At 43.6% G+C, this 20,002-nt stretch overlaps 1 long non-coding RNA gene across 1 annotated transcript; it reads left to right on the top strand.

The window, feature by feature from the left end:
* Nucleotides 1-7,086: 7,086 nt before the first annotated feature.
* LOC139833027 (uncharacterized) lies at nt 7,087-17,633 on the top strand. Its single transcript, XR_011748024.1, has 5 exons — nt 7,087-7,395; nt 7,558-7,672; nt 15,460-15,533; nt 15,696-15,810; nt 17,568-17,633. It is a non-coding gene; the product is annotated as an uncharacterized lncRNA (long non-coding RNA).
* The last annotated feature ends 2,369 nt before the right edge of the window (nt 17,634-20,002 follow it).

Genomic DNA, 20,002 nt, shown 5'->3' with positions numbered 1-20,002 from the left:
GGTTCTTCACGCAAGAGGAGGCGAGGGCGACGGCAGCTGTGGCGGCGCGCAACGAGCATCGGGAGGATGTTGCCGACGGAAGCCAAGCCGTCGAAGAAGAAGACGAGGAAGAAGAAGAGCCAACACAAGCCGCCGCCAACCTGTCGAAGGGGAAGAAGAAGAGGAAGAAGGACACGCCGTCTGCCGAACCGCGTATCAAATGGATGCCGAAGGAAGAGGAGTGCCTCGCCGAAGCTTGGATGACTGTGTCCACGAACGGCATAATCGGGGCCAATCAGTCGTTCGACACATACTGGCTTCGAGTGAGGCAGGCGTACGAGGAGCGCAAACTCGTCGATCCCTACTTCAACAAGACGAACATGAACGTGTACCGGGGAGACAAGGCAATGGCCACCCATTGGGGGATCATGCAGACGGCGTGCAACAAATGGCACGGCATACAGGAGGAGGTCGACAAACAGCCGATCAGCGGCCAGGACTTGGAGCAAAAGGTATGCTCCGTCGACCCTGCATCACCGAGGTACATCGTCGTTAGCTGACCCGTATCGCCGTGCTCTTTTTTCCCCAGCTGCACCGAGCTTTGGACATGTACACGGACGACACCGGCCTGCAGTTCAAGTTCCTCAACGTCTACGCCCGCCTCGAGAACTGCGAGAAGTGGAAGGAAACTCGCACGACCCTCTCGAAGAGCAAGACCGAGCAGTACAACCCCGACGCTCCGGCGGCTTGCGCGGCGGAAGGGCACCCTGAACTCGGCCAGAAGAAGCTGAAACAGCTCAAACGGACGGACAATCCCGCCGACAGGATGCAGGCGTCGATCGACAAGTGCTGGGCCGACTTGAGGTCGCACGCCGACGGGAGGAACGACAAGTTCGACGGCAGGTGGCGGGAGATGCTCGCCAACCAAGGCGTCTGGATCGCCCTGCTGAAGACGACGGCGGCGGCGAAGAAGAGGAACACAGACTTGGCGTTCCTGATGGGCGGCGGCGACATGGAACTGATGGACGAGGAGACGAGGAATTGGTACCAGGGCCACCGCAGCGACATCCTCCGAGCCCCTCCGGCCAGTCCTTCGTCGTCTCCGCCGGCTCCTACCTCGTCTACCTCACCATCTACCTCGTCGACTGCGGCTGCTTCGACGTCCACTGCCGCTGCTTCCTCATCGGCCGCCGCAGCCGCTTCGGCCACGGCGTGTGAGGAAACTGGTCCGTCGGACACCGCCGTGCCGGCCGGGACTGCCGACGAGCCTGTCTCCGTGTAATTTCCCTCCGATCGCCGATCTGTGGCTGATCCTTTTGCTCCTTTTGCCGATCAATTGGCCGTACTTGTAGCGCGGGACGGCGATTTGTTTGAATTTAAACTCTATCCGCCGAACTCCGGGTGGACGACTGGAAATACGGTACTCCCCACGACTTAATTTCGTCCAATCCGGCGGTTGTTTCGTCCGGATTTGGGCGTGGGGAGCGCCAACGAGTGGGGATGCTCTGAGGGCTCGAGCATCTCCAGCCGTTGCTCACCCCAAAATCCGGTGCTATTTAGATTTTTTTAGCTTGGGATGCTTATTTTCCCAGCAGCGAGTTTAGGATGGATGAAAACTTTTGACAAAGTACGGCGAATTTAAACAAAAATTAGGCGAAACTCGTTCAAACAGAAAAGAGATTTAAAGATATTTAACATATATACGCGAGTTCGCCAGGTCCAGCAGCTGACGCTGCTGCTCCGCCTCCTGCCGCTCTCAGTCCCGCCTAGACCAGTCCAGTGCGGCATCGATGGGGAGCGCGCTGTCGGTGGGGACCAGGTCGCTCAACGACCTGGCGATCGCCTCCGCCACCGCGGCGTCCTCGGCGAGCTGGTTCGCGGTGGCGGCGACGGCGGCCTCGTTCTTCGACGACTTCCTCTTCCGCCCGCGCGATGGAGAGGAGGGTTGGTCGCGGATGACGAGGGTGCCGCTGTTGCGCCCTCTGGTCGGCAGTGGCGATGTCGGCTCCTTCTTGACGAAGTGCGGTGTCGACCACGGAGGAGCCGATCCGCCGGACCTGGACAAGGACCTCGACCCAGACGAGGAGGAGGACAGCGCCATCCTCCTCGGCGTCCAGGAACTACCGTACCAGCGCGACACGGTAGCCGCCACCGGCGGCGGCATCCCCAGAAGGGGGAGTTCCCACCCTCGATGTGCGCGAGCACATTCTCGAGGGTGAGGCTAGGCGCGCTCCACCACCGGTGGCGTTGTTCCTAGCGGGAGGAGGAGGGGGGCCGTCGTACGCGGCGAGCTCGCGTTCGTACCTTTGCCAGAAGAACTGCGTCCACACCTCGTAGTTGTCCGGCAGAAGTGTAACATCCCAAAAATCTCAAAACAAATAAAATGAATTTTCCTATTTCCAAATTTTGGAACCAACAAAAACTTTTGTTAAATTAAGTTTGATACATAGTGATCTTGCTTAATTCTTGTGTTATTGCCATGATTGCTTGTTAAAGTATTTTGAAATGATCTTAAACCCTAAACCTCACCCCTCTTTTCACCACCCAAGTTAAAATAAAATAAAAGGAAATTAAATAAGAAAAAGGTATATGTGCCTATGGCTATTTTTGTAAAACTTTACCCTAGGCTTTTCTACTTTGTTTAGAGGTTTGAACAAACTTCATAAAGCTTACCTAGTACTTATCAAACCAAATCCAAGTTGAATCCAAAGAAAATAAAAAGAAACTAAAAATGCCATAGAGGCATATGAGAGTAAAATAGCAAATTTGTGAAGTTAAGAATCTTGACCCTAAGACTTGTTGTGAATGGTTGGATCACTCCTCTATACCATTTCAACACTCAACAACATCAATTGGGTCAAGAATAATCCAATTAAAAATCAAATGCAACATATGCATAGAGGCATATGTGACACATAGCCATTTCACCAATTCTTGTCCTATGCACTTATACCTTGACCAAATGGTGTGAAACCATCTATAAACCTAATCTAACACTAAATTGACCCTCAACCTTGCCCAAGTAAAGCAAGGGGAACAAATCACAAGATTAAGAAAAATTGACACATCACCTCTTATGTGTTTATGGCCAATTTTGCAAATCTTTGAGCTAGACCTTTTGGAATGGTTTCAATGGTTTGGAAATGTTCCTAAACTAATAAGGATCACTTTTGAGTCAAGAAAAGTCAAATCAAATAGAGAGAAACCAAATAGTGAGAAAATCCCATTTTCACTCACATACACTTTAGCCAATTTTGCAAATCTTCAACCAAGGCCACATTTGCTTGTGCCATTGTTTGTAAAACACTTATATATCAATAACACACCATTTTGAATCCAAGAAACCAGTATCAAATCAAAGAAGAATTCAAATTCAACTAACATGTGATAATGGTCACTTTGCCCATTTATATTATCTTCACCACTTTACACCCTGGTTTTGACATTTCTTAAACCAAACTTGGTCAACTCTCACCACCTCATCCAAGACCATGTCAAGGTGAACAACTTTGCTGTTGACCACCAGTGCTGACTTTGACCAGGTTGACCAGAACAGAGTTGACAAGATGTGACATTGAAACAAAGAGAAGATCAACCCCCATTTTGAATTCTTGCAAACCTTCACCAAATTGACCACCACCACCACCATTCTACCTCTCTAATTATATAAATGAGATCCACCAAAAAGATTTCCAAAATTCAACAAATTTCTCTTGCGACCATTATCACAAACACCTTGCAGGCAACATTTGGAAAGTGCAACACATGCTTTTACACACTGGATTTTTGCCTAAACCCCTTTTGATCTTTGATCATTGTTGCTCATGTATGTAACACCCCAACTTTTGCAACCATGTTTTGTTGACCTTAGTGCAAAAATTAGGGGGAACAAAAACTTTTTCTATAGACTAATTAAGATGAATTGCCTTGATCTGTCTGTTAAGATGAATTGCTTTGATCTGTTGGTAGATGTATTGTCTTGTTTTGCTTGTTGAGTTTTGTCTTGAGTTACCTCGAAGAACAACACCTCTAGTGGTCAGTCAAACAACTCACCTAATAAAACACATGTGTGACTTAGGAAAAATTGTTTTCCTTCTTACTACATCAAACCTCTCTCCTGGTGACAACATGAGTGTGTCATCTTGATTTTTCTCTTTGTGGTACAAGATAGCTCAATCATCCTTAATTCAAAACTTGGGATCGTCTACCCCTAGCTACATCCCTCTCTTATACCCACTCATCCTTGTTGGTTTTGAGGCCATGTCGACCATCTGTGTCGACAGGCTTAAAATGTCCAGACTTTGGCAATTGATCTCATCTATGCAACACCCTCTTCCACCTCCACATCCTGCATGTCTCAGTCAATCCTTGCAACTCATATATTCAACTTGATCTGGTATCCTATCCCATGTTCCAGCACCAGATCACTTCTTCCTCTTTTACCTCTTGTTTTTGTTTTCATCCAAGTTTATCTTCACAAAACTAAGAGTGGGAATGATGGGTACATTTTGTAGCCACCATCTACCCTTGAGAACACTTCTCCCTAAATTAAGTTTTCTTTCTCAAAAACCCTATTGTTTTTCCTTCTCTAGTTTTGATCACAAAACTACTTCTAATTTTACTAAATCTTTTTAAGATATTTCTTCAAAGAAAACAAAGAACTGAAATGGGTTTTGTTTTTCATCCCATTTCTAACAAGTACTGATTTCTGAAACATTACTTGCTATTTTGTTTTCTTTTTAACAAAAGGCTTGTCTATGGTACTTATACCATTCCTTGTTTTCCTCTTGTTTATTTTACATTTGAGAAAAAACTCTACCTTACTTGAGAAAGTAAGTAGAATAGTTTGAACCCCTATGTTCCAACTGGTTTTATCTCAACACTTTCAAAACTTCATTCCACTTGAGTTCATTCCCAATTGTCCCTAGTTGTGAACCTCTCTGATCTCCCACATTGTACCCCCTCATCCTCCAATTCTTGATCAAATGGATGATCATTTGATACTTTCAAATCACTCCCAATTGACCTCTTATTTGAAGAACAAGTTATATTTCATCATACCCATCTCAATCCTCTATTCTTTTCCATCATCACCTTGATCTCATGAATTGGTGATTTCTGCCACCATATTCATCCTTGTGAGTACATGGTTACTTCACTCACCATGTCTCTTAGTCTTGCTCTATAACTGTCTAAACCACCATCACCATCCCATCTACCTTGACATTCACATGCATTGTTGCATGTGGTCAATCCCAATCCTTCCAAAAATTGAATTCAAATAAAAACCTCTAATCATCAAATATACCTTGGGAACTATCTTCATCATAAGTTGGTCTCAACCCAAGTGGTGGAGATTATTCTCATGGCACATGTCACCTTCATACTTCTTTTTATCTATATGTACCTACTCATATTCTTATCATCATCAAAATCACTCATTGACATTACCTCCTCAACATCATGCCTTGATCTATTCACATGGATGTTGTGCATCTCTCTCTCTTTGTTCATTTTTGAGTGACACATGAAGGAGCCGGCCATGGCAAGATTTTCGGCCAGCCCTCCCTCTTCTTTTCCTTCCTCCACAAGCCTTGCCTCCCAACTACCCCAATCAATAAATGGGCAGCCACCCATCCTAGCCAATCAAAAAGGAGGCAGCCACCACTCTCTCCCTCTATAAAAGCACTTGGCCGGCCACCCCTTCCTCTTTTTCTTCTCATTTTTCTCCACTCTCCACTCATTCCCCTGCCTTACCCACTCCCTCCCCTCCTTCTCCCACGAAATATTGCTCCCCCTAGTTTCCATGGCCGGCCATGGCCATGGAAAGCCACCAAGATGAAGCTCTCCTCCTCCCTCAAGCTCATCCTCACCATGAGAGCATCCCTCTCCTTCTTCTCCCCAACCCTAGATGGTTTTATTCCCTCTTCTTCTTCCTCCATTGCTAAGATTGGATCTTGATGCAGGTGCATGTTGGTCCAAGCATGAAGAAGCTTGAGCAATCCTCAGATCTGAAGTTCTTGAGCAAAGTTCGTCCAAATCCTTGCAGTAATTTCTGCTATCTTGCTGTTTCAGATTCTGGTACAAACTTGTAAAATCCACCAAATCTCGTGTGCAGATCCAAATCGAGTGATTCAAAGTTCCACAGATAGATATTGAAAAGATCTACAACTTGGCATTGGTCTCATCCTCAAATTCGTTACGGATTATCCCTGGTAAATAAAGTTCTGGAAATATGCAGATTCACTGTTTGTTAGATTTGTTCCGTTTTACAAAACCTTTTTGAGCAAACTCAATGGTGGGTGAAAGCCCTCTTCAGTACCTTCATTTTGGCGTTGGTTTCACTTCGATTGACCTCCTGAAACTGAAATGGTTCACAGATCAAGATCTGGTCAGATCTGACTTTGTTGAATTAAACCAGGAGCTTGGGAACGAATTTTCGAATGAAACAAAATGGGTAAGAACCAGATTTTCAATACCTTTCAGATGCAGCTGACCTCATATTTTTATGAGTTATGTAAGATTTTGGGTGAATTAAACTTGTTATGTGTGTTCTGCAGACATGGCTGTTAGCTTTTAAATCACCAAAAATCCATTTTTGAACCTAATTGAGTGATTCCAATTCTGTAGGATTACTGAATGTTTTCTTAATCTTCTCAAACAAGTTTCACACCTTTACCTATTCTGTAACTCCAGAGAGAAAGCAAATGGTACAGACATGCAGTAACCTTGTCAATCCATTTGTGAGAGTTTCAGAAACAATTTGAACCCAAATCCAATTGTGTATGCATCTCTGTTTAAATACCTTTCAAATGCCAGTGGTCCCATGTTTTTAGGATTTCTCTACGATTTATGGCTTACAGATCTTGTTTTCTGTACAGTCAGATTCAAACAAATTCCTAAATTTGTAGGTTTAATATTTTTGAGTGAATCCAATTGGGTTAGTCTTGTATTAGTACTGGCCATCTAGGAAAAATAGTGTTAGTCTCTGTTCATGCATTTTCGTTACTGTTAGTAAGGTATATGTGTGACATGCATTGTTGGACCAAAACTTGTTGGGTTTATTTAAAACCCTTGACCAACTCTTTTATTTAGAACTGGGCAACCTTTGTTTTATGCTTGCAAAACAAAACCTCTGCAACTCAACTTTAGCCCTATTGTTTTGCTTAAGTTTTCAAATGATGTGGAATGTGGTTTGCTTCCTATTTTGGATGTTGTGTTATGTGAGCAAACTAAGTTAGGAAAACTGTTTTCTACTTTTCCAAAAATGTTTGAAAATGTTTTGTGAATGTATTTGATGTCAAACTAATGCTCTTGTCCTCTTTATGATGTTATCTACCAGGGGATACTTAGTTGTGCCATGGTGATACCTAGAGAGGCAATTGCTAAGTCGTGGCACTCTCATACCTTTACTAGGTAAATAAATGGGGTTTTCTTTTAGTTGCTTTGTAGTATCTATAAGTCTTTTGTATGTTAGCCCTTAGTAAAGTGGTTAGCTATTGATTGTTGAATGTTGCATGCTTGTTATGTTTGGAGCAATGTGATTGATTGTGTTCCTTTTATATTTTCCGGCGATAGATGCGAACAATTTCGGAGGAGAAGAAGAAGAAGTGGAATCGGACAAGGATTTTATTTGTACTGTGGGAATTCTTATTTGATGGAGTTGAAGAAGTCCAGGGACAAATAAGCCAAGGCAAGCCATCTCTTGATCTTTGAATGTTGAATCACATATTGTGGTTACTTTGTTATAATTATTGTCTCTCGATCAATCTTGTGTGATTTCTACTTTTGTTGTTGGAGCATGCTTACCGTGAGCATGCTTACTCTCTTTGGCACCTCGCGGACAAACCCCCTTTTTTTGAATGGTGGTTGTCAACATCATGATCTTGGTGTACCCTCTAAATGTGATGGGTATGCCCACTTATCTTGTGTGTGTCGACCTCTTGACACCCTTCTTGAACCCCTTGTTGATGTTATGCATACTTACTCGAGTATGTTGAACCCCTTGTTGATGTTCTGCATACTTACTCTCGAGTATGTTGAACCCCTTGTTGATCTTATACATGCATACCCTGAGCATGTATGCCCCCTTGACCATCTATTTTATCATCTTCTTAGTGGTATGATGATCAACATCATGACCCTTGTCGAATCATCCTACTTATGTTGTTCCCATGCATGCTTATCCTAAGCATGTATGATCCCCTTGACAATTCAATTATCATCTCCTTAGTGGTATGATGGCTAGCATCATTGCCATTGTTATATCTTAGCTCCTACATAAAACTGTAGGTTGGGAACCCCTCAAGGTTTACCTTGTTGTAAAAGTTTTGAGAAAACCTTGGGTGAGTCGACCTTACCCGAGTGTATGGTTTATGAAGGCAAAAAGGATCTTGTCAAAGATGATTGAGAAAAGGAAATGTGGGTGTGACTTGGGTTTTGAGAAAAACGACACATGGTTCTTTGTATTCGCCCGGAACAATTAACCCGCGCAACCACACTACTCCAACGTGGGCACGGGGCTTAGCTTGACGTTTGTTCTTCTTAGCATGAGGCACCGCACAACTATACAAGGGTACTGCAGTTACCCCAGTCCGGGTTGTCATGGTTGGGACAATAGTATAACGGGAGGCCTTCGGGGCTGACCCGTCCGGAAGACACTATGGGTCTCCTGGCTTGGCGGTGGAGCCACGCTCAAAGGGAGGTGAGCTGCCACGGTGCCGGGGAGGTACATACTCCATAGGGTAGGACCTCTTGCTAAGTTGAATGGGCGAAAGGCTTCGACTGATTATCCGAGACTCGCATACTTTCGTATGACGATCCGGGGATGATCCCGGCGGATTTATCAGATCTTGTGGGGAAAGTGCGCACACTCTGCAGAGTCAAATCTATTCGAATAGCCGCGTCCGCGGTCATGGACGGTTGGGATGGCCGTTACAGAGCTGTGTCGAGTTTTGGTTTAGAAAATGATTTCCAAAGGAAATGTGTGTGTTGGATGTACCAGAAGGGTACGGAAAGGCTGGTGCCGACCATATGGAGATGGTCGAGGAAAATGAAACAAAATTGGGTGACCCTTCCTAGTGTTTCTTGTAGAGGGACTCTTCTTCAATAAAGATATAGAGATGTCATAGGACTTCCCTAGTATCCCCATCAATTGAGATGGCGGTATGCTACCTCTTCTTTAACAAAGGTATAGAGATGTCATAGGACTCCCTTAGTGTCCCCATCACTCGAGATGCCGGGATGCTATATCCACAAGAGAAACTATTTCTCTTCCACATGCTATATCCACAAGAGAAACTATTTCTCTTCCACATGCTACATCCACGAGAGAAACTATTTTTCCTCTCTTGTCTTCTCTAGTTAGAATTTTTATCACCTTCTTGATGGTTTGCGAGTACAATTCCAAATGTACTCACGGCTTTGTCCCTGGCTATTTACTTGGCCAGACTTGAAGGAGTTCGACAGATGAAGAAGGAGTTGACGACGTCTATGCGAGCTAGGAACGTCTTCCCAGTCAGTTGCCTGTAGGGTTATGGCAGATGACTTGGGTACTGCGCTGCTGAAGTGATGATGCTACTCTGATGTTTAGTTAGGCCCTTCGAGGCTATTATGTAAGTAATGGTCATGTGACCTCATTGTAATTTTCTTATTCCGCTTTGTAATGGATGGTGTAATTTGATATCAGTTTGGTTATGTGTTCACGACGCACTGATCATGGGATCGTGAACTGTATACATAACAGGGATTTTGGACAGCTAGTCCGGGGTCCCCACAGAGCTGGTATCAGAGCTATCCTGACTGTAGGAGACCTTAGTTAGCATGGACGTTAGTTAGGAAACAAGTACTTGGGAAAAACTATTTACAAAACAAATTCTTTCTTTAGTCGGAAGCATAGCTTCTACTCCTCTTATTTATTCAAAGCTTCTAAATTCTTATCTCTCCGCTTTATAAAAGGGTTTGAAAATTCTTACTCTATTGTCTCATCCAATTCAAACCTACATATTGGACGATGTCCCCAACCCAGACCGGAGACTCGAACTCGAAGATGGATCAACCTTTTATGAAGTCTCACATATCTCCAACAGCAGCTATTGAAGATTTGATGCCGACTTAGCCGTGCTCATGTAGGGATGATAACATCACATCTTTGGTTGTCACCAAAGTCTGTCGATGAGCTGACCTTGTTCCTCCATGGACTTGCACTTTTTGCAGTCGTCTGGGATCAAGTCCTCAGTTCTTGACTAGTACTTTTTAGGCCAGCCACCAGAAGTTGCCGCCTTCGAGAGCACCTCAACAGCTACCTCTTCGAAGACCTCATATTTCCGGGATGTCGAGACTAGAAGTTCTACACAGTTTTCTCCTCCGCCTCATCATCAATGACTCAACACCCGACCCCTTCACTACCAACTGCTACAAGGATCCAAGTTGAAGCTGACGTTGATGATATGAAGACGTCAACATATGCGACCAGCCCCAAACCTATAGGATGGATAGGACAAAACTCAATCGCTTTGATTGAGCTACCCCTACGTATTAGGCATCCTTGGGTACTTAGAGTACCATGTCTGGTGTGATGATTGCTTGTAGTTCCTCGTGTGTTGCCTTGAGTGTTTTTATCTGTTTGTTGTGTGCATGATTGTCTTGATCCTTCAGTTTGAAAAACACCCTCGGTGTGATAACCTAGCTTAGACAGCCTCCCTAAGATGTTTTTACCCTCATCAACCACGCCGTTAGAATACTAACTGCTAGTTACTGGATAAGTTAACTCTGTTAACCATCGATTCTCAACCGTCAGAGAAACTAACCCAGACCCCTATCCACGCCGACCACTTTCAAGATCAGCTGGAGCATCTCTACTACGCCAAGAAAGCAGAAGCCCCTTCCTTCAAGAGTGACTGCACCTCTGCGAGAAGACATACTAATTTGGACTAACCTTGGAGCATAACCGCACTAACCTCGAGCATATCTTCTTGAAACCACCCTCTAACACGTCATCTAACAAGCTGAGGGAACAATAGCATCAAAGCCAAGCTGCATCACCTGGTTCATCCGCTCCTCATCAAGTGAAGCTCCTGAAGATACCTCAAGACTCAAGATTAGGTGTAGTTTAACCGCACACTTCTCAACTGGTACAAGTCAGCACCAACTCTCAAGCTCAAGATTGTCTCCGACGACCTTCGTTGCTACTTCATATGGACACAACCAGGCGCTTCATCGACTTACTAACTTACCGCACATTATAAGGTTTAGTAAACACCGTGAGTGCCTTTTGAAGCCGTGGTCTACATTTCTCCCCCGAAGATTCTTCAACTAAATACGGAAGATCGACAACTTATTCAGAAGCCCCAGACAGAACTACAAGGCAGAAGCTCTGAGTTTTTTCCGAGAACCCGATGAAAAATCTTAAGGGTGGAAGACGATTGGAGCTAACCCTAACATTTTAAACCTTTCTAACACATCATTGGAAACGTGGGATGCACTAACCCCTCTTGAAGCCGTGGACTACACAACGCCCTCTGAAGATGTTTCAACTCAAGACGAGAGACCGAAGACCCCTTCAAAAGCGCCCGACCAGACTCCGTGGCTGAAGCTTAGAGTTTTTCAGAACCCCTGATGAACGATTTTAAGGGTGGAAGACTTCGTCTTCCATTAAAATTTAAAGCTAACTCTAAAAAGTTTTCGAACCTGCTAAAACACCATTGGAGTGCACTAACTTCTCCAAAATCATGGACTCTGCTAGGATCGCTAAGAAGCTACAAATCTAACACCGGCATGGAGTATTCAACCTCTTCATGAAGCTCGCCATCGGCAGGAATCCATCATCTCTCCCAGAAGATGAAGCAACGACCTTCTCAACAATGGCACATCTACAGAAGAATGGAGTCTAACTTTAGTTAAACTTTACAACCCCTCTAGCCCTACGCTTAGTAATCTCGGGACGAGATTATTTTAAGGGTGGAAGATCTGTAACACCCCAACTTTTGCAACCATGTTTTGTTGACCTTAGTGCAAAAATTAGGGGGAACAAAAACTTTTTCTATAGACTAATTAAGATGAATTGCCTTGATCTGTCTGTTAAGATGAATTGCTTTGATCTGTTGGTAGATGTATTGTCTTGTTTTGCTTGTTGAGTTTTGTCTTGAGTTACCTCGAAGAACAACACCTCTAGTGGTCAGTCAAACAACTCACCTAATAAAACACATGTGTGACTTAGGAAAAATTGTTTTCCTTTTTACTACATCAAACCTCTCTCCTGGTGACAACATGAGTGTGTCATCTTGATTTTTCTCTTTGTGGTACAAGATAGCTCAATCATCCTTAATTCAAAACTTGGGATCGTCTACCCCTAGCTACATCCCTCTCTTATACCCACTCATCCTTGTTGGTTTTGAGGCCATGTCGACCATCTGTGTCGACAGGCTTAAAATGTCCAGACTTTGGCAATTGATCTCATCTATGCAACACCCTCTTCCACCTCCACGTCCTGCATGTCTCAGTCAATCCTTGCAACTCATATATTCAACTTGATCTGGTATCCTATCCCATGTTCCAGCACCAGATCACTTCTTCCTCTTTTACCTCTTGTTTTTGTTTTCATCCAAGTTTATCTTCACAAAACTAAGAGTGGGAATGATGGGTACATTTTGTAGCCACCATCTACCCTTGAGAACACTTCTCCCTAAATTAAGTTTTCTTTCTCAAAAACCCTATTGTTTTTCCTTCTCTAGTTTTGATCACAAAACTACTTCTAATTTTACTAAATCTTTTTAAGATATTTCTTCAAAGAAAACAAAGAACTGAAATGGGTTTTGTTTTTCATCCCATTTCTAACAAGTACTGATTTCTGAAACATTACTTGCTATTTTGTTTTCTTTTTAACAAAAGGCTTGTCTATGGTACTTATACCATTCCTTGTTTTCCTCTTGTTTATTTTACATTTGAGAAAAACTCTACCTTACTTGAGAAAGTAAGTAGAATAGTTTGAACCCCTATGTTCCAACTGGTTTTATCTCAACACTTTCAAAACTTCATTCCACTTGAGTTCATTCCCAATTGTCCCTAGTTGTGAACCTCTCTGATCTCCCACATTGTCCACCCTCATCCTCCAATTCTTGATCAAATGGATGATCATTTGATACTTTCAAATCACTCCCAATTGACCTCTTATTTGAAGAACAAGTTATATTTCATCATACCCATCTCAATCCTCTATTCTTTTCCATCATCACCTTGATCTCATGAATTGGTGATTTCTGCCACCATATTCATCCTTGTGAGTACATGGTTACTTCACTCACCATGTCTCTTAGTCTTGCTCTATAACTGTCTAAACCACCATCACCATCCCATCTACCTTGACATTCACATGCATTGTTGCATGTGGTCAATCCCAATCCTTCCAAAAATTGAATTCAAATAAAAACCTCTAATCATCAAATATACCTTGGGAACTATCTTCATCATAAGTTGGTCTCAACCCAAGTGGTGGAGATTATTCTCATGGCACATGTCACCTTCATACTTCTTTTTATCTATATGTACCTACTCATATTCTTATCATCATCAAAATCACTCATTGACATTACCTCCTCAACATCATGCCTTGATCTATTCACATGGATGTTGTGCATCTCTCTCTCTTTGTTCATTTTTGAGTGACACATGAAGGAGCCGGCCATGGCAAGATTTTCGGCCAGCCCTCCCTCTTCTTTTCCTTCCTCCACAAGCCTTGCCTCCCAACTACCCCAATCAATAAATGGGCAGCCACCCATCCTAGCCAATCAAAAAGGAGGCAGCCACCACTCTCTCCCTCTATAAAAGCACTTGGCTGGCCACCCCTTCCTCTTTTTCTTCTCATTTTTCTCCACTCTCCACTCATTCCCCTGCCTTACCCACTCCCTCCCCTCCTTCTCCCACGAAATATTGCTCCCCCTAGTTTCCATGGCCGGCCATGGCCATGGAAAGCCACCAAGATGAAGCTCTCCTCCTCCCTCAAGCTCATCCTCACCATGAGAGCATCCCTCTCCTTCTTCTCCCCAACCCTAGATGGTTTTATTCCCTCTTCTTCTTCCTCCATTGCTAAGATTGGATCTTGATGCAGGTGCATGTTGGTCCAAGCATGAAGAAGCTTGAGCAATCCTCAGATCTGAAGTTCTTGAGCAAAGTTCGTCCAAATCCTTGCAGTAATTTCTGCTATCTTGCTGTTTCAGATTCTGGTACAAACTTGTAAAATCCACCAAATCTCGTGTGCAGATCCAAATCGAGTGATTCAAAGTTCCACAGATAGATATTGGAAAGATCTACAACTTGGCGTTGGTCTCATCCTCAAATTCGTTACGGATTATCCCTGGTAAATAAAGTTCTGGAAATATGCAGATTCACTGTTTGTTAGATTTGTTCCGTTTTACAAAACCTTTTTGAGCAAACTCAACGGTGGGTGAAAGCCCTCTTCAGTACCTTCATTTTGGCGTTGGTTTCACTTCGATTGACCTCCTGAAACTGAAATGGTTCACAGATCAAGATCTGGTCAGATCTGACTTTGTTGAATTAAACCAGGAGCTTGGGAACGAATTTTCGAATGAAACAAAATGGGTAAGAACCAGATTTTCAATACCTTTCAGATGCAGCTGACCTCATATTTTTATGAGTTATGTAAGATTTTGGGTGAATTAAACTTGTTATGTGTGTTCTGCAGACATGGCTGTTAGCTTTTAAATCACCAAAAATCCATTTGTGAACCTAATTGAGTGATTCCAATTCTGTAGGATTACTGAATGTTTTCTTAATCTTCTCAAACAAGTTTCACACCTTTACCTATTCTGTAACTCCAGAGAGAAAGCAAATGGTACAAACATGCAGTAACCTTGTCAATCCATTTGTGAGAGTTTCAGAAACAATTTGAACCCAAATCCAATTGTGTATGCATCTCTGTTTAAATACCTTTCAAATGCCAGTGGTCCCATATTTTTAGGATTTTTCTACGATTTATGGCTTACAGATCTTGTTTTCTGTACAGTCAGATTCAAACAAATTCCTAAATTTGTAGGTTTAATATTTTTGAGTGAATCCAATTGGGTTAGTCTTGTATTAGTACTGGCCATCTAGGAAAAATAGTGTTAGTCTCTGTTCATGCATTTTCGTTACTGTTAGTAAGGTATATGTGTGACATGCATTGTTGGACCAAAACTTGTTGGGTTTATTTAAAACCCTTGACCAACTCTTTTATTTAGAACTGGGCAACCTTTGTTTTATGCTTGCAAAACAAAACCTCTGCAACTCAACTTTAGCCCTATTGTTTTGCTTAAGTTTTCAAATGATGTGGAATGTGGTTTGCTTCCTATTTTGGATGTTGTGTTATGTGAGCAAACTAAGTTAGGAAAACTGTTTTCTACTTTTCCAAAAATGTTTGAAAATGTTTTGTGAATGTATTTGATGTCAAACTAATGCTCTTGTCCTCTTTATGATGTTATCTACCAGGGGATACTTAGTTGTGCCATGGTGATACCTAGAGAGGCAATTGCTAAGTCGTGGCACTCTCATACCTTTACTAGGTAAATAAATGGGGTTTTCTTTTAGTTGCTTTGTAGTATCTATAAGTCTTTTGTATGTTAGCCCTTAGTAAAGTGGTTAGCTATTGATTGTTGAATGTTGCATGCTTGTTATGTTTGGAGCAATGTGATTGATTGTGTTCCTTTTATATTTTCCGGCGATAGATGCGAACAATTTCGGAGGAGAAGAAGAAGAAGTGGAATCGGACAAGGATTTTATTTGTACTGTGGGAATTCTTATTTGATGGAGTTGAAGAAGTCCAGGGACAAATAAGCCAAGGCAAGCCATCTCTTGATCTTTGAATGTTGAATCACATATTGTGGTTACTTTGTTATAATTATTGTCTCTCGATCAATCTTGTGTGATTTCTACTTTTGTTGTTGGAGCATGCTTACCGTGAGCATGCTTACTCTCTTTGGCACCTCGCGGACAAACCCCCTTTTTTTGAATGGTGGTTGTCAACATCATGATCTTGGTGTACCCTCTAAATGTGATGGGTATGCCCACTTATCTTGTGTGTGTCGACCTCTTGACACCCTTCTTGAACCCCTTGTTGATGTTATGCATACTTACTCTCGAGTATGTTGAACCCCTTGTTGATGTTCTGCATACTTACTCTCGAGTATGTTGAACCCCTTGTTGATCTTATACATGCATACCCTGAGCATGTATGCCCCCTTGACCATCTATTTTATCATCTTCTTAGTGGTATGATGATCAACATCATGACCCTTGTCGAATCATCCTACTTATGTTGTTCCCATGCATGCTTATCCTAAGCATGTATGATCCCCTTGACAATTCAATTATCATCTCCTTAGTGGTATGATGGCTAGCATCATTGCCATTGTTATATCTTAGCTCCTACATAAAACTGTAGGTTGGGAACCCCTCAAGGTTTACCTTGTTGTAAAAGTTTTGAGAAAACCTTGGGTGAGTCGACCTTACCCGAGTGTATGGTTTATGAAGGCAAAAAGGATCTTGTCAAAGATGATTGAGAAAAGGAAATGTGGGTGTGACTTGGGTTTTGAGAAAAACGACACATGGTTCTTTGTATTCGCCCGGAACAATTAACCCGCGCAACCACACTACTCCAACGTGGGCACGGGGCTTAGCTTGACGTTTGTTCTTCTTAGCATGAGGCACCGCACAACTATACAAGGGTACGGTTACCCCCGAGTCCGGGTTGTCATGGTTGGGACAATAGTATAACGGGAGGCCTTCGGGGCTGACCCGTCCGAAAGACACTATGGGTCTCCTGGCTTGGCGGTGGAGCCACGCTCAAAGGGAGGTGAGCTGCCACGGTGCCGGGGAGGTACATACTCCATAGGGTAGGACCTCTTGCTAAGTTGAATGGGCGAAAGGCTTCGACTGATTATCCGAGACTCGCATACTTTCGTATGACGATCCGGGGATGATCCCGGCGGATTTATCAGATCTTGTGGGGAAAGTGCGCACACTCTGCAGAGTCAAATCTATTCGAATAGCCGCGTCCGCGGTCATGGATGGTTGGGATGGCCGTTACAGAGCTGTGTCGAGTTTTGGTTTAGAAAATGATTTCCAAAGGAAATGTGTGTGTTGGATGTACCAGAAGGGTACGGAAAGGCTGGTGCCGACCATATGGAGATGGTCGAGGAAAATGAAACAAAATTGGGTGACCCTTCCCAGTGTTTCTTGTAGAGGGACTCTTCTTCAATAAAGATATAGAGATGTCATAGGACTTCCCTAGTATCCCCATCAATTGAGATGGCGGTATGCTACCTCTTCTTTAACAAAGGTATAGAGATGTCATAGGACTCCCTTAGTGTCCCCATCACTCGAGATGCCGGGATGCTATATCCACAAGAGAAACTATTTCTCTTCCACATGCTATATCCACAAGAGAAACTATTTCTCTTCCACATGCTACATCCACGAGAGAAACTATTTTTCCTCTCTTGTCTTCTCTAGTTAGAATTTTTATCACCTTCTTGATGGTTTGCGAGTACAATTCCAAATGTACTCACGGCTTTGTCCCTGGCTATTTACTTGGCCAGACTTGAAGGAGTTCGACAGATGAAGAAGGAGTTGACGACGTCTATGCGAGCTAGGAACGTCTTCCCGATCGATTTACTGTAGGGTTATGGCAGATGACTTGGGTACTGCGCTGCTGAAGTGATGATGCTACTCTGATGTTTAGTTAGGCCCTTCGAGGCTATTATGTAAGTAATGGTCATGTGACCTCATTGTAATTTTCTTATTCCGCTTTGTAATGGATGGTGTAATTTGATATCAGTTTGGTTATGTGTTCACGACGCACTGATCATGGGATCGTGAACTGTATACATAACAGGGATTTTGGACAGCTAGTCCGGGGTCCCCACAATGTACCTCCTCTGCATCAAGCCCTGCCATTTTGCACTGAGTAAAGTGGAGGAATGATCAAGAACCTCACCATGCCGTGTACCATGCCCACTCACAAGCACTCAATCGCCCTGGTCCTCTCCTATCCATCTCACCATGTCAGCAAGCACGCCCACACTCCCCTGAGCATGCTCGTACCAGCCCTAGTCGAAGGAGAGCACGGCATTGGCCACACGCTGCACGCCCAGACACGCCCAGAACCATGTCAGGCACGCAGTGAGCGCGCACGGACACGTCCTGGACGCGCCAGAGCGGCAAGTCGTGACGTCGCCTCAGTACACCCCTGCACGCCTACCTCTGCATCGAGCTTTGCCACCACCTCATCTACCCCGTAGACAAGCTCACTAGCTCGCGGAGGACCTGTCGCCATCGCAATGATCCAATCCTTGCCGCACCGGTACTGCAAGGACACGCACCTCGCTCGCACGCCATAGTCCATCATTCGCCATGCCCTCAAGCTCATCAGCACGACCTATACGTCACCTACCTCCTGCGCCCCCTAACTTGCCCCTTCGCGCCCTGGAGCACCATTGCCGTCGATGACCCTCCACGGCACCCCGCAGCAACCCTTCACCCTATAAAAGGAGAGCTTCCGCGCTCGAATCCTTCACACCAACGAGTTTCTCTCCTCTCTCTGATCCTCCTCAACCCCTGCTCTACTCCGATTACGCCCTAGACCACTCCAATTGAGACGTCGATCGCCGGAGTCCGTCGCAGTGCAATCTCGCGATTCCGTCCACCTCAAGCTCCACCACGGCTACCAGTCGACTCCTCGTCCTCGACAACGTCGTCTAGCATCAGTGCCGCCCCTCGCCGGAGCTCCAGCACGCCGCCGACCCCCTACCTCCGCCGCGACAGCATGCCCCTCTCGACGACGAAGACGACGCAGCTGCACCGTCGATCCTCGATCTAATCCGACGGCCCAGGTTAGGAGATACCGATTCGGTGGGATTAAGTCGCTGACGCGTGGGACCCCTTGTCAGCTGGCCCGAAACGTTACTGGGCTGGTTTCCTCTGTTTCAAACCATTTTGGCCCAATTCTTCTCCCGCCTAGCCCATTTGGTTTAATTCAAATAATATGATTCAGCAAATTTTCAATACTGATCCTTTGACATTTTTTGAATAGTTTCAAACCTACAAGTCCAAATTTAGTAAATCAAAATGTTCCAGAATCCTTATGAAAAGATCTAGCTAACCCCACTGGATTCGACCCCATAGCTTGTGTAGATTTTTAATAGTAAAAATAATAAGTTAGATACTTTTCAGTATTCAAATAAATCTAGAAAATCAACCAATTTGAATTTTGAAGTGAATCCAATTGCTATAATTCACATTTCACAAACTCTAATTTACTATGTAAAAATATGATATGGGTTCTGTATATGATCATGGGCTAGAAGCAAAATTTTGGCTATGTAGTCAATAACTAGCCCATTTAAACCATTTCATATTTTAGGAATTTAAATCTATGAGGTGTAGCACCTCATTTGAATCATTTTATCAAGTGTTATGAAGTAATTTGATGACCTCTATTGCTTAGGCTCATACTTGCTCACTTGTGAAACTTAAATCAAAATAGTATTTAAATTACAATGGTTGTTTAAATCACATGAGATGATGAATCTCATTTAAATCATTTTTCTCAAATGATAAGTGTGAAGTGTTGACCTTGGTCAACATGTGATCATACATGGTTATTTGAGAAGATTAAATCTTAAGAAGATTCAATGAGAGGAAATTATTTCTCCAAAGCACTAAAAAGAAACCCTAATTCCAATTTTCAACGAGAGAAAATTATTTTCCTAATACTAAGTAAGAAACCCTAGCATAATTTGTGGATAAATGTTAAGTAGTGATGCTATATCATTTGTGTGAGCCATCAAGGCTAATTAAGACTACTTAAGTGTTGTTTGGTGATTGTATCCTCGTATTCGTTTATAGACGCTAGTACCGGAGACTATCAAGAGGAAGAGGTCTTCTACCAAGAGGAAGAAGAAGAAAACTTTGATCACCTCACCAATCAAGGCAAGCTAGACTAATGCAAGCTATTTTGTTTGCAAGCTATTAC

Source organism: Lolium perenne, chromosome 7 (genome assembly GCF_019359855.2).
Source record: "Lolium perenne isolate Kyuss_39 chromosome 7, Kyuss_2.0, whole genome shotgun sequence".
Classification (NCBI taxonomy): Eukaryota; Viridiplantae; Streptophyta; class Magnoliopsida; order Poales; family Poaceae; genus Lolium; species Lolium perenne.
Note: the sequence above shows the minus strand (reverse complement) of the source record. Positions and strands in the feature narration are given on the sequence as shown.